This window comes from Oryzias latipes, chromosome 3 (genome assembly GCF_053564925.1).
Source record: "Oryzias latipes strain Hd-rR chromosome 3, Olatipes_Hd-rR_3.1".
In the NCBI taxonomy this organism is placed as follows: Eukaryota; Metazoa; Chordata; class Actinopteri; order Beloniformes; family Adrianichthyidae; genus Oryzias; species Oryzias latipes.
This window is the reverse complement of record NC_136239.1, coordinates 32,539,636-32,552,240: the sequence shown is the minus strand read 5'-3', so window position 1 is coordinate 32,552,240 and position 12,605 is coordinate 32,539,636. Positions and strand designations below refer to the sequence as shown.

Genomic DNA, 12,605 nt, shown 5'->3' with positions numbered 1-12,605 from the left:
AAATAATTCAGCAGGACTCACTTGAGGAACAATCCAGTTTGTCATGTGGAATCATAGAGTGTCTGCTGCACAATAAGAAAGGATCCCCTGAGACTCCATATGGAAGTCCGCATGTGAATGGCCGAGTATTACTGACTCAACTGACCATCACTGGTCTTTTTATCACCTGTAAACTTAGCAACCATAAATCTGTTTCCACGTCACTGCTTGCTGTGCAGAGCCAGCACATAGGGCAATAAACAAGAAATTATGTTAGGTGTCTGGGGGTAGCTTGGTCCCTGATGTTTCTTTCAGTGTCTGACTCTATTTTTGGAAACAATTAGTGTCACAGTGCCTCGTTTTTATTCCCCTAATACTGCAGTAGACACTTGTAGCTGTTTTCTGGGGCTATTTCTGAAGAAGCACATTTGCTTTAGTTCCACACCCTTTCAATGGGTTTTAAGTCAGTTGTGATATCTCATACTGCTTCAATAGCCGGCTTTGAAGCCTCTAATGCTTATCAAATGATAAATGAAGACAGACAAGACTCTAGGCTACAAAATAGTGCTGACCTTCCTTATAATAAAGTTTTATTCAATAACTCAACATGAGGTAAACTTTTGAATAATTACTTGGCCTCCTGCTGACTATTTACAGATAATGACCAGCTGCATGCTTTGCAACTGATATTGTTTATAATGTAACACCTCCACATGACAAGAGCTGAATATCCATTTCCCTTTAATCAATTCATAATTTATTCCCCTCCCTCTTCCAATCTCCCTTCAATTTATTATGCATTATTCACCCTTTTAAACTGTTTTCTACTGTCTTATCTAATTTGGTATTCGGTTTTGGTCAGCACTCTTAGCTCCATTAATATAATGACATGTCCTGAATGCATTCACACCACAATCCCCATGACATTAGGACTCTGACTACTTCATCTCTATCATCAAGATTTTGTATCCATTCCTTAGGACTTCTTTCATGTGGCTACATGACAAAATAAAAAAAAGACACATCAGGCTCCGTTTTCTACAGGAGTGTGCTTTATTTTAGTCTAAGTAGAATATAATGAACTAGAGAACTACAGAGTTCAGGAGCACTATGAGAGATATCATCCCGATTTAGGGGAAACGGACCCGAGCCAACGCTAATTGAAATTACATCTCTGTTTAAAACAGAAAGATAAAACAAAACAAAAAAAAACAGGAACCGTTGAAAGTAAAATAATACAAAGACATGGGTATTGATTTTATTATGATTACAAATCCTGAAATATATCAGGAATGATTATGAATGTACAAACAGAATTGAAACTAAACAGAGTAGCTGGGAATTCAAGGTTCATGACACAAAGATCCGTGGTGCAAAAATACCTATGACTAATTGTGAACAGTTTAAAGGCTCTCATTGAACACTTGATTGAAGCAAACTGCTCAGTTAGCTGAGTGTGTTTACATTTTGGTCCTTGTAACCAAAGAAAATAGAGGCGAGTGACCACTTCCATGTTTGTGTCAGGATGGGCTTTGAGTCAAAACCGACTTAAAAAAAAATGTTTGACATCCCCAAGATGCAGCGACTTACCACTCGTCACAGGTAGTGCCGTCAGAGAAAACAGGCTGTTTTAAGGCAGAATTCCCTCAATGCTTTAACAAACCCACTTGACTAAAGAGTGATGTGATCTACTGCTGGCACAGTGTCTTCAGTGTATGGAGTCACATCAGGTAAGAAACTGTGGTAGAGATGTCCTATAGGCAATAACAGAACATATGAGACTTGGATATGTGAGTGATTGCAAAAAAAAAAGACACCAATTTAACCACGGCAAACAACAATAAGCTATCATCACATAGACAGGTCCCAATACCAGTGTAATATCAAGGTTATTTTTTTTTCTTTGTTTAAATCTAATTTTTAGTCATATTATTTCACTCAACTACTTTTCTTTTAGCTCAAAAAGCCTCAAATGTGTATTTTTATGTTAAGAAATGCTGACTCATATGAAGTCAGCTGTGCAAAAGATTTTTTTTTTCTCAATCCATAGACCAGTTCCATAATTCTCCTTTTACAGCGCACTTTACTAATTCTTGTATTGATGTGACTGCTTTCAGGGAGCAAAATCTTTTTACACTTTGCAATTCACAGGGGATTTCACACAGGAATTGTGCCCAAGAAAATAGGAACTGATTAAAAGCCTGTCAGAATAAACATTGTGATAATGGTTCTACCCCAGCCTCAGCCAGTGACAAAGAAAGAAAAAAAAAACAGTTTTTAAACATCAGTGTATCACTTTACAAGAAATAAAATCCTCTTATCTGTTTTCGATAAATTATTTAATATTTTTTGTACTTTTCCTGAAATATATTAACTATGATTTTATTTATTTTTTATTTTAAACGTTTGGACATGATCTATTTTACGGTTTTAAATAATGGTGAACAGAATTGAAAAATAAGCTATTTTGTATGTACAGATATAATGCAGCTGCGTTGTCAGGAGAGCGGTGGAGATTGAGTCAAGCAAGCAGGGGTTCTGCTGGGATCCATATTTTGATCTCTCATTTGTCCCCTTTCTCTGAAAGCACGTACATAGTTTCAACATTTTCCTCAGAACGGTTTATGTACATGCCAAACAACTTCAGACCTGGACTTCTTTTTTAGCTTTTAGTTAATACTTTCAAGGCAATTCAAGAATTTGTTCTCTTCTTTTTGGTAGGTTTTCCACAGTGTCGAGCAGAGCTGTTGTCGTCAAATCTGTTTATCAAGCCAAACTGGGGTAATCCAGGTACCACACGGGCGATCTTCTGCAGAAAACTCATGACGTGTTCAGGGACACAGATTCTTAATTAACAGATCCCTTTGGGGCCATGGGTTAGGTCTGACATTAAGTAAGATACTCTAAGTTGTTCTCCAGCGCTTAGGGGTTGTAGGATGCTTGTTCACAGCCCAAACCTAAGGGGCTTAAAAAGACTGAAAACTCTCCTAAATCCCTGCACTGCTGTGGATACATTTACAGTGACATCATTGTCCCACAGAGCTGAACTTTCCAACACAGGAGCTGTACAACCTTGCCGTTTTTTTTTACATATTAAAGACTATTTACATTGAGAAATACGTTTAAAAAAAGTCTCCACTAATCTTATCAGTGTTTTTTTTTAAACATGGTCCCACAATTCTTAACTGTGCCCTGTTGGCTGGATGCCATAATTTTTATGTAATGGTTCCTAGTATAAGCGTGATTTTAGATGATTTGTCAGCACCTCCGTTTGCTCAGCACTTGCCCTTCTACACACCTGCTTTGCATCTCTTTGTGTGCTCGATCTTTTACATGATCTGGGGTAAGGCAAGGCTCTGAACCTCTCCACTAATCATGACATCATAATGCCTGATGCCCTGAGTATTGGGAGTGATTTTGTGGAGTTTCAGTTTAGCACACAGCACCCCCACCACCCAGTGCCCATTTCCACTATTATCAGCCACTCACCCTCTCGAACGCAAAAATCCCATTTCCACCGCAAAATCTTTTCTGCACCAAAATGAGATGACGAAAAAGTTCTCTCACAAAGCAGCTATTAAGTGAGAGACATTAATTTCGTCCCTCCTGTCCAACAGGTTCCTTTAATTATCGCTCTGCTTTCAGTCAATTACATTTCACTTCCTTTCCTTGACAATCACTCCTATTTCAGGGTGAATGTTATGCACCCAGGGGGTTTGAAATCCATGCTCTAGCAGTCCTCTTCTCTGTCCTGCAATTGGCCGTGAGCCCCAAAGGATATGTGCGGCTATGGATGATGATCCTTGTGAGCAGTGCATTGCCAGCTTAAAATGGGTGTAATATGCATACAAGCTCCCACTGTCTGAGGTGGTTTTAACATGACTACTCTGAAGGCAGATTTTGTCATTTTTGCACAGAAACAAAATGAACAGTTTAAACTCAAATGTACTTTTTAGTTCACCACAGTCAAAGCTGCTTAGCTCAGCAACAGACTATTATTTGGCCCAGTGTGCTGAAGATGTTTTTTTCCCCCACAATTATAAGATATTTACATATTCTTCACAAAAAATGTTACAACAGTTTTGTATTCAAAATGCTGTGGACAAATAAACAAACATTTGGCAACAGATCTGTTGGCTGGTTAATGTTTGGGACTCAGAGGTAAAACCATGGGGACTAAAAACCAAAGTGGACCTGAACTAATGGAAAGGCATGCAGAAACCCATAAAATAAGTGGGTAATGAGAAGCCTTAAAAATCACTTTGTCTTTTCATTTCAGCAGTTGCATCATATTACAGTGAGGCTTATTTTGCCCGTCTCTTTAGCAACCTCCTCCCCAGGGTGTTAAGGCAGTAAAAATGCCCATGTTAAAAGTGTTGAAGTGCTAATTTCACATTGCCTAAATTAGTCCTGGCATAGCAGATATGGTACATGAGCACTGCACTATTAGCCAAGCCAGGCAGCAGGATACTAAGCTAAGCTGGGTTTTTGGCTCACTGGGGACCGAACCTGCTATTAGCAGTGGGAACAAGTACAAAATGTGATATAACGCCGAGATGTTCAGTTGAGCATGCTTTCAGTTATCTTGTTACGGGGTGTATTTTAGAGCTCACCAAGACAAGAACAGGACACTTGATTGCTTATAAAACATTAATTTGCACATTTATAACTGCAGCATCACAGACATAATGAATTTGGATGCTGTAGGTTTGAATTGATCAAAGATACACAACTTTCTGCATTTATGAGTTTAGCCAACAGAAAAACAAGGACTCTGAATTAACAGGAATAAAAAAATCTCACTTTGAATTTAGAAGGCTGTGCTTTCATATTTTATATCTGATGAAGAGAAACTGCTTTATAGTTGTGCAGAAAGAACGCAAGCAAAGAGGTTTAAGAAAATAGTGTTGTAAAATTGGATTGACCTCTGTAGTGTACTGCTGAGATACAGTTTTGGTGATGAAAAAAGAATCACAAGGACACAAGCTTCACACCAGGTGCTTAGACAGGATTGAGCCTTTTTCAGCAAAACTGCTGTTTTCGACCCACTTTTGACCAACTACTGCTGCAACCTTTGTAGTGAAATGAAAGCAAAATACTTTTTATGCTCTTCGTCCTCTTTTATCTCCTGGTAATGTCATTCTGCTGTGCAATATTAACACCTTGTTATTATACAGAAGCTTTTGTTCCACTCCTCCAGTGTATTTTCGGGTAAATTTAGCTGTATTATCTGTGCCAGGTCAGCTGTCAGCATTCTTGCCAGGGAGTAGGCACAAACATAATTCTCCCTAATCTTCCTTCTGTTATCCATGTGCATACAGGGGACCATCTCTGCCGTCATTTGGTCCAAGTGATTATCCCAGTGATTTTTCACTTGGTTGCTGCTAATGTATAGAGGCTGATGATTACAGTATGATTAGAGGGAAAGGTGAGATAGCATGTCTTATATGGTGCAGGAGATAATTGAAGGGTAGCAAGCTCAGGCATTAGGCCAAGCTTTAAAATGCTGCTCCATGGGGGGAGATGTGAACAGTTGAGCTGTGGTTTGCAAAGGCATGGCTGCAAGATGATAGGAGGTAATAGGCATGCTGATATAATGGACAGATATCACGACCTCCAGCTTTTTTTTTTAAATGACAAAGGCAGTGTATTAATATCCATAATATGCTGGCATATTTGATCAGTCCATCTTTGATTTGAAACTCATCTAGTATGTGGCTGAATTTGAAGCAAAAAGGTGATGAAACAATATAGTCGTAAATAGGAATTGGAATGAGTGGTTGGCTAAGATAATCCCACAGTCTCACCGTTAAATGTTATTTTTGAAAGCATACAGCACAAATCTATAATTATTGTCACCATAGGCCTGATTCCAGCTTCTTATTTTAAAGTACTCTGCAACAACTCAGCAGCAACCTAGAATGATCTCCATGTGACAAGCTGTTGACTTCCTTTCTTCCCTCCTTGGCCTGCCTCTTAATGGCAGCTGCTGGTGCTCAGAGGACTGGTGTACGGATGTGAGCCCGTGTTCTGCTGAGAACACTGCGAAGTGCTCATGGTGACTGAAACAGCTTTGCTCCTCCCTCTAGGCCCACTCCAAACATATTGATCTAGTTTCCGAGAGGAGCCTGCTCCAAAACAGTCAAAATAAAGGCAAACGGAATCAAGCTATGGATTTTTTTGTCCGAGAAGCTACAGGAGAGCTGTGTGGGAGGTGAAATTAATTTTGGTTTTGCCTGTTGTAGGCTTTTTTTTTTCCCGCTGTAAACTTTATGTACATGAAGAAAGCAGGTCAATGAAGTTGTTTACAGTGGAGTCTGAATAAATTATATTTGGCAGAGCTAAATGAGCTCCTCTTTCCCAGCAATGTGGGTAATTTGACTTTATTTAAGAAAAAAAAAAGGTTTACTCTTAACTGCCAAGAGACAAGATAAACACTTTATCATTTCAGACTTTTGCAGCATCACCAGAAGACTGAAGGACTCTTGGCATGTCACCAGCACATCCTCCTTGATTGACACATTTTTTTTTCCTTTTGAAGGAACACCACACAAAAGTCGTCATTAAATTGGGTTCATTCTGTTGGGACTTTCAGTGACTGTCACCTCGCTGTAGCACTGCTTCACAGTTGTCCATCTCTCTTAAACAAATCCTTTTAACAAGTTGTGGTTTCAATAAAAAAAAGAAAATACGATTAAATAAAAAAAAAGAAGGGAAAAGACAGCAATGTCCATTTTCTTGGTCTTTACAGTGGATTGTCGCATGAACACAAAGGCTAGCGAGAAGCCTTAAACATCTGTACTTCGTCCAGCACAGACATCTGTAACTTCAGTCTTTTTTTTCATCTCTCCTTTTTTTGTCTTTCAGAACAGTCTCTTTGTAGCTCTCAGAGTGTGGTAACTTGTACATCATTATGAGTGAGATATCCAGTGGCTGATACCTTTACATCCAAGAGAAAGAGAGTTGCTCCACACAAAGAGATATTGAGCGTCTTCCTTCACCTCTTCATTCCACCCCTTTTTCTTAACGACTTCAAGTATTTTTTTTTAAACGACAGCAAAAGTTAGCAAATCTACTTTTTTTTTTTCTTAACTACTACACTATTCTACAACTTGCTGCTAAATCAGCATCCAGAGCAAAAGATCAGCCCCTACACTACAATTCCACTTCATTTTTTTTAATACAATATTTCCATTTTCTGTAACTTATACTTACAATAGGCCACTGGATATTGATTTAATGATTTTTTTCCCCTATAAGTAAATTGTAATACTTGCAGCTACAAGGTATGAGTTTTAAATATATATTTATATATTTATATATTTATAATCTTTTAAAAAGCGTTTAGTCCTTTGGTCCCTATTTCCTAAGGAATGATGCATGTAAATTATCCTGGATTCTCCACTTGTCTCTTCTTCGTCTTGTTTTCTTCTTTGATCCAGAGCTTGCCCTGTCACAGAGCACAACACCTGTGTAGGCACAAAAACCAAAATGGCAGCAGGCTGGTGTGTGTGTTGGTGTGTATTAGTGTGTGCACACGCATGACCTTGATTAAGTTCTTGTGTTGGCATTTGCACGTATTTATACATGTACAAAGTTCTTTTTTTTTTTTTCTAGTCCAGTGTTTTGTTTAACTGTCTATGTTTGGTTTATTTTCTGGTTGTTTATCTATATTGGTTGTCAGTATGCATGCTTTGAGCATAATGAGTCTATAAAGGTTTCTTTTCCCCATTATGTCTAAAAAACAGCAGCAAAAAGTTGGTCTCTGCAAAAAATCTTCTTCCACATACGCCAAAGCAAACCAGGAAAAAAGAGGCTTTTGCAAAGAAAGAAAAAAAAAAACGTAGTATTTAAAAAAAAAAAGAAAAATAAATCAACTCTGGGATCCATCTTTCAGTCACCCAATCTTTCTGCGGCTTTCCAGGAGGATCAAGGGACCACCCTTCCTTCATGATATGTAGCAGAACAAGAAGTCTTTGTACTTTTACTGCACTTGTGGAAATAAGGTGTTGTGGCCCTTCATCCTGTGAGACAGAAAGGAAGAGGAGGAGAGAGAAACAGAGGACCACAGGAGAATAAGGTGAGTGGTTTCAGTGAGGCTGTGGCAAACATGTTCGGGGTTGCTGGCTGCTAGTTATCACACAGACTGACAGGCACAGCCAACAGCATGAGAAACAGACGGGGAGGAGAACAAAAAAAACAAGTGTCAATCACAGCTAGAAATAAGTGGGCTAAGGGTGGGGTGGGAGATTTGTGTTTAAACCATATGAAACAGACATCTACACTGTGACAGAACTAATCCAAGGAAGGCCTAATTTAAACTGACTACATTTCCCTGCTTGTTGCTTTTTTTTCAATTTCATTACAAGCAAACAACAAGAATGAAAAAAGTTGTTCGAGAAAGGAAACATGCTACAATGAGAATAACAGCAAAGGTGAAAAAAGGACAATTTTAAGTTACAGCTTCCAATTAGGAACCCATGAAAACTCAACCGCTGGGTACATTTGATTTCCTGGACTGCTGCTAAATGCATCTGTGCCATTGAGCTCTGGATACTATAAAAAAAGATCCTGTTTACAGTCTATCAGTCCTAATGTGTTGCAAGCTATGCTGTGGGTGAAGAAAGGCTATGAAATCACTGCAAATCAGTCTCTGGGAGTGAACATGAAAGGCTTTGACATTGTGATGTGAAGGCGAGCCGAGCCACACTTTGTTCTACCTTTCCATTTCTGTAAATGAGCTTGTTACTTTTTCATAATAGATCTGTTTTCCTGACTGGGAAATTGAAATTGAAATTTCAGATTTCTTCCATGTAACAAAGCCAACAAAGCCTTTAGTAACATACGGCTCCAACAGTGCCAATTACAGATCCGCCTTGTCCTGCAGCTATTTTCTTAAACATAACTACAAATGAAACACATAGGGGCTGGAAGTCATTTTATTTTATTTTTTCTAAAGTCAACTGCTTTTTAGAAAGAAGATCACAACAGTTTTACCCTGCAACTCTAAGATCAAGATCTTTTAGTTCATGATAAGGCTCCCCCACACTGCAGCCATTTCTCATGCAACTTAAATACATTCTCAGAACAATAAGATTGATCCCTGTAAGAACTGTTAAAAGAATCAAAGAATACTACTTCCTACTAGGCAATAAGCAAAATCATAGAATCTAGTTTAAATTATATCCTGAGATAAATACAATAATACTATTTTACCATTTGGATCGGAATCTATACCCTACATTCACTATTACAGATTTAATTGACTGGAAAGGCATATAATGAATGTGGCCATTGCTGAGCTTAACAGTTTGTTTTGAATGAAAATCATAGATGGTTTAGCAAATTTCTTCAACCCACACTTTTTTTTAATAGGAAAAGAAAAATCTGTTTTGTGGGACAGAAGTATCTTCTGAATCGTGTGATTTTCTGTGACTCTAGTTATAAAGGGAACTTTCCCAATGTGATATCAATAAAGCTTTATTTTTTTTTTTTCTTAACCTTTACTGAAACAGAAATCAGTAGTTCAGTGGAAGAGGAGTATTGTGGATGTAAATGTGAAATACAGAGATAAAAAATACACCCATACACATGTACCGCACAAGAGAAAAGTATAACATCACAAGGGCACACAGTACAATGGCACAACAAGTTAGAGGCCACTTTCAGTTATAACCAACCAACCAGTCAGCACGTCATTTACAGGTACCACCCAAAAAGGCATCAATTACTGCACTCCACAAACTGCCATTATACAATATACAGTAAAAATATATTTATAAATAGATATATAAAAGGAGGGCAGAATATAAAGAGATAGAGTTTAGAGAAGTCACTGAACGCCACGTCATGCAACGCAGTCACAGTCCCACCACATGACGTCATCCCAAAGAAAATGACACCATGGGTTCAACTTACAGCTGTGGGAACTTGGCCCCGTGACAGTTGTCGGGGTGTGTGTGGCTATAGCGGAGAAAGGCCACCTCACACTGTGATTGGCCATATCAGGTTGCCGGGTTGTAGGGAGTGCAAATAAAAAAAAACAAAAGAAACAGTGGGATTTTCTTTTCCTTAAATCAGAATTCCAATCACCCTTTTCATGATTGTACTCCATACTCATTTACTCTGTTTGACAAATCAAAGGATGTTTTCAAGGTGATTACCATGAAACAAAACAAACACCAAGGTAACAAAGGAAGGAGAACAAATAATAGTCAGCACAGAAAATTAGCATTTTGAGCTTTGGTGTTTTGGGTGAAATTTTCTCAGGTTAACAGCATTCCCGGGGTAAAAGTCTGAACTCATATATTCACAAAGATAACCCTTATGTCAGAGCATTTCAGAAACTACCCTTGTCTGTAGTAGTAATTGGTTTAGCCTTATGTTGTTTACGATGATGGCGGATTTCTATTGAGTGTTTCTTTTAACTTTCTGCATGAAGTTTATCTTTGAGACACAAAATGCAATTTTTAAGTAAAGGAACTCCCAAATCCAGACGACGAGAATTCTGTCTGATGGTGTTTTTAATTTAACTTCAAAGCCAAATTGTCAAAGTAAAAGTAAAACAGAGCTTCTGGGCTTATCTGCAAATTGAAGTAAGTTTCTGTGTGTGTGTGTGTGTGTGTTCTAAAAAACACAAAAGAAACTCATCATTCAGGTTCCATCAGTGTTTGTCATCAAAATGATGAAGCTTAGCAGGAATCCAGAGAATGAAGCACTTAAACTTCACATATTTGTGGCTCAAGCAATTGTCTGCCATTGCGTGCAAATTTATGCATGTCAAACTATTCAAAATAATTCATTTCAAAGGATCTTCTTCACATAACTTTACTTTGCCACACTATAATTATAGGTAAATGTTGTTTTTTTTCATAGCAAAAAAGTGTTAAATTTCTCTGTATTTTCTATGATTTGAGGATTTTCCACAACTTCAAAGCAGAAATGAAGTGAGAACAGAAGAAAGACAGAAAAAAAATGAGGTTTTGGACCGGAAATGGTGAAACAATGATGAACAAGAAATGAAATAGTGTTAAAAGGCATTTGTGATTGGTGATTTCCCAAGTGCATGTCAGTGATTGCCTTGTCATTCTGTGTTTCTGTGACACATTTTTTTGTCATTTTATGTCCAAAATAAAATTCAGCCCATTCTTTTGTCTCATTGGCAAGTCAGCTTTGAATGCTTTCCTGCAATTAGCAGGGCGAAAAGCTCCCTTCAAACACTCCTAGGACTTGGACAGCTCTAAAGTCAATTACAGATGCCAAATTGTGGCTTTCAATGAGTCAAATTCAATACCAGATATTGGTATTATCACTATTTTATTTATAGACAGGTAGAAGTTTTATTATTCTAATGAAAAGTTATCTAACCAGTTCAGACTATGAATCAATGATACTTTTGCATTGGCAGCTGTGCCTTGGAACAGATGGGTGATAATTATTTGAATCATGTGCCACAGTCAAAGTAGTCCATTGAGAGACATTGCTACTTTGAATAAACCATATTTTTGTGGCTACGTCTGAAAAGTATGACTCATTAGGGTCAAAATAAAGCAAATGAAAATAGTGTTCATGGTGAAAATTTGTGCTATAAAAGAGAAACGGAGGGAGAGAGAGAATAAACCAGGGGGATAATCATTATTATCACTATACAATGTATGCACTGGGGCCAAATTACAACGGCTGCACAGCACGCTTTTAAAATAAACTTGTTTTCTTTTTCCCTGACAGTAAAAAAGAAGAAAATCCACAACAAAATATAGTTAATTATCTAAATGTTAGTTAATAACACAGCCCTGATAATCCTTCTATTCTTGGAGATTATTCTAATGACAAGTCTGTGGTTGCAAAGTTTATTTTTAATTTTTTTTTTTTTCAATTAAATTTAGACTGGCTCCTCACATGATCAGCAACAGGTATGCACTTGTAAAATCTTAACTATTTTTTTGTTTTTATTTTTTACGACAGAAGAATTCCTATTCACCCTTAGCTTTGTTCTTAAGATTCATGAGGCATGTGAAGCATTTCTAGCGAGTACTGTTTACAGAAAATCATTTTTTTTGTATTAAATAGTCAACTGATTTCTGATTGAAAGCTTTACTAAACATGACATCTAATGTGGACATTTACCAAAGTGTGAATGCAGAGCTACAAAATGCATGTTCTGGGACAACACTAAATCCACTTTGCTTCTTTGCACCACATCTACAGTGATCTCACAGATGATTTGCCAGAGCATGAGCATCAGAAGCTAGAACGAGTAACGTTCTCCAAGAATACTGGAGTTGAGCCTTCTATCAGGAAAACAAAAAAATACATTTTAGAAATAACTTAAGAAAAATAAAACAGAAACCTAACACACCTGAGGCACAGGACCTACAAACCCAGAGCTCTGGTTACAAACCTGAAAGAGTGACACTGAGAATTAGTCCAGTTGACTAGACAAGAGGTTCTCTACTAAGATTTAAAAGGTGCACTCTTAGTAGAAAAAAAAAAAAATGATAACAGCATTAAAGCATATTATAACTTCCAAATCCCTGCAACGAATCATTCTAGAAAATAATTAAAAAAATAAAATAAATAATTTTCCCAAAACAAGAGTTCTTGAAATGGTCAAATTAATGAAAAAT

The 12,605-nt window shown here is 37.5% G+C and overlaps 1 protein-coding gene across 17 annotated transcripts in view; it reads right to left on the bottom strand.

The window, feature by feature from the left end:
* Positions 1-1,013: 1,013 nt before the first annotated feature.
* The window catches only part of celf6 (CUGBP Elav-like family member 6), a 149,020-nt gene continuing 137,428 nt past the window's right edge, over positions 1,014-12,605 (bottom strand). For 12 of the 17 annotated variants that reach the window (XM_011493216.4, XM_011493244.4, XM_011493249.4 and 9 more), the window contains one exon: positions 1,014-8,003. The gene's annotated coding sequence lies outside the window, so the exon portion shown is untranslated. Of the gene's footprint in view, positions 8,004-9,897; positions 9,969-12,605 lie in introns of all 17 variants that reach the window. The other 5 variants (XR_911651.4, XR_013654916.1, XR_013654917.1 and 2 more) reach the window with 1 other exon arrangement.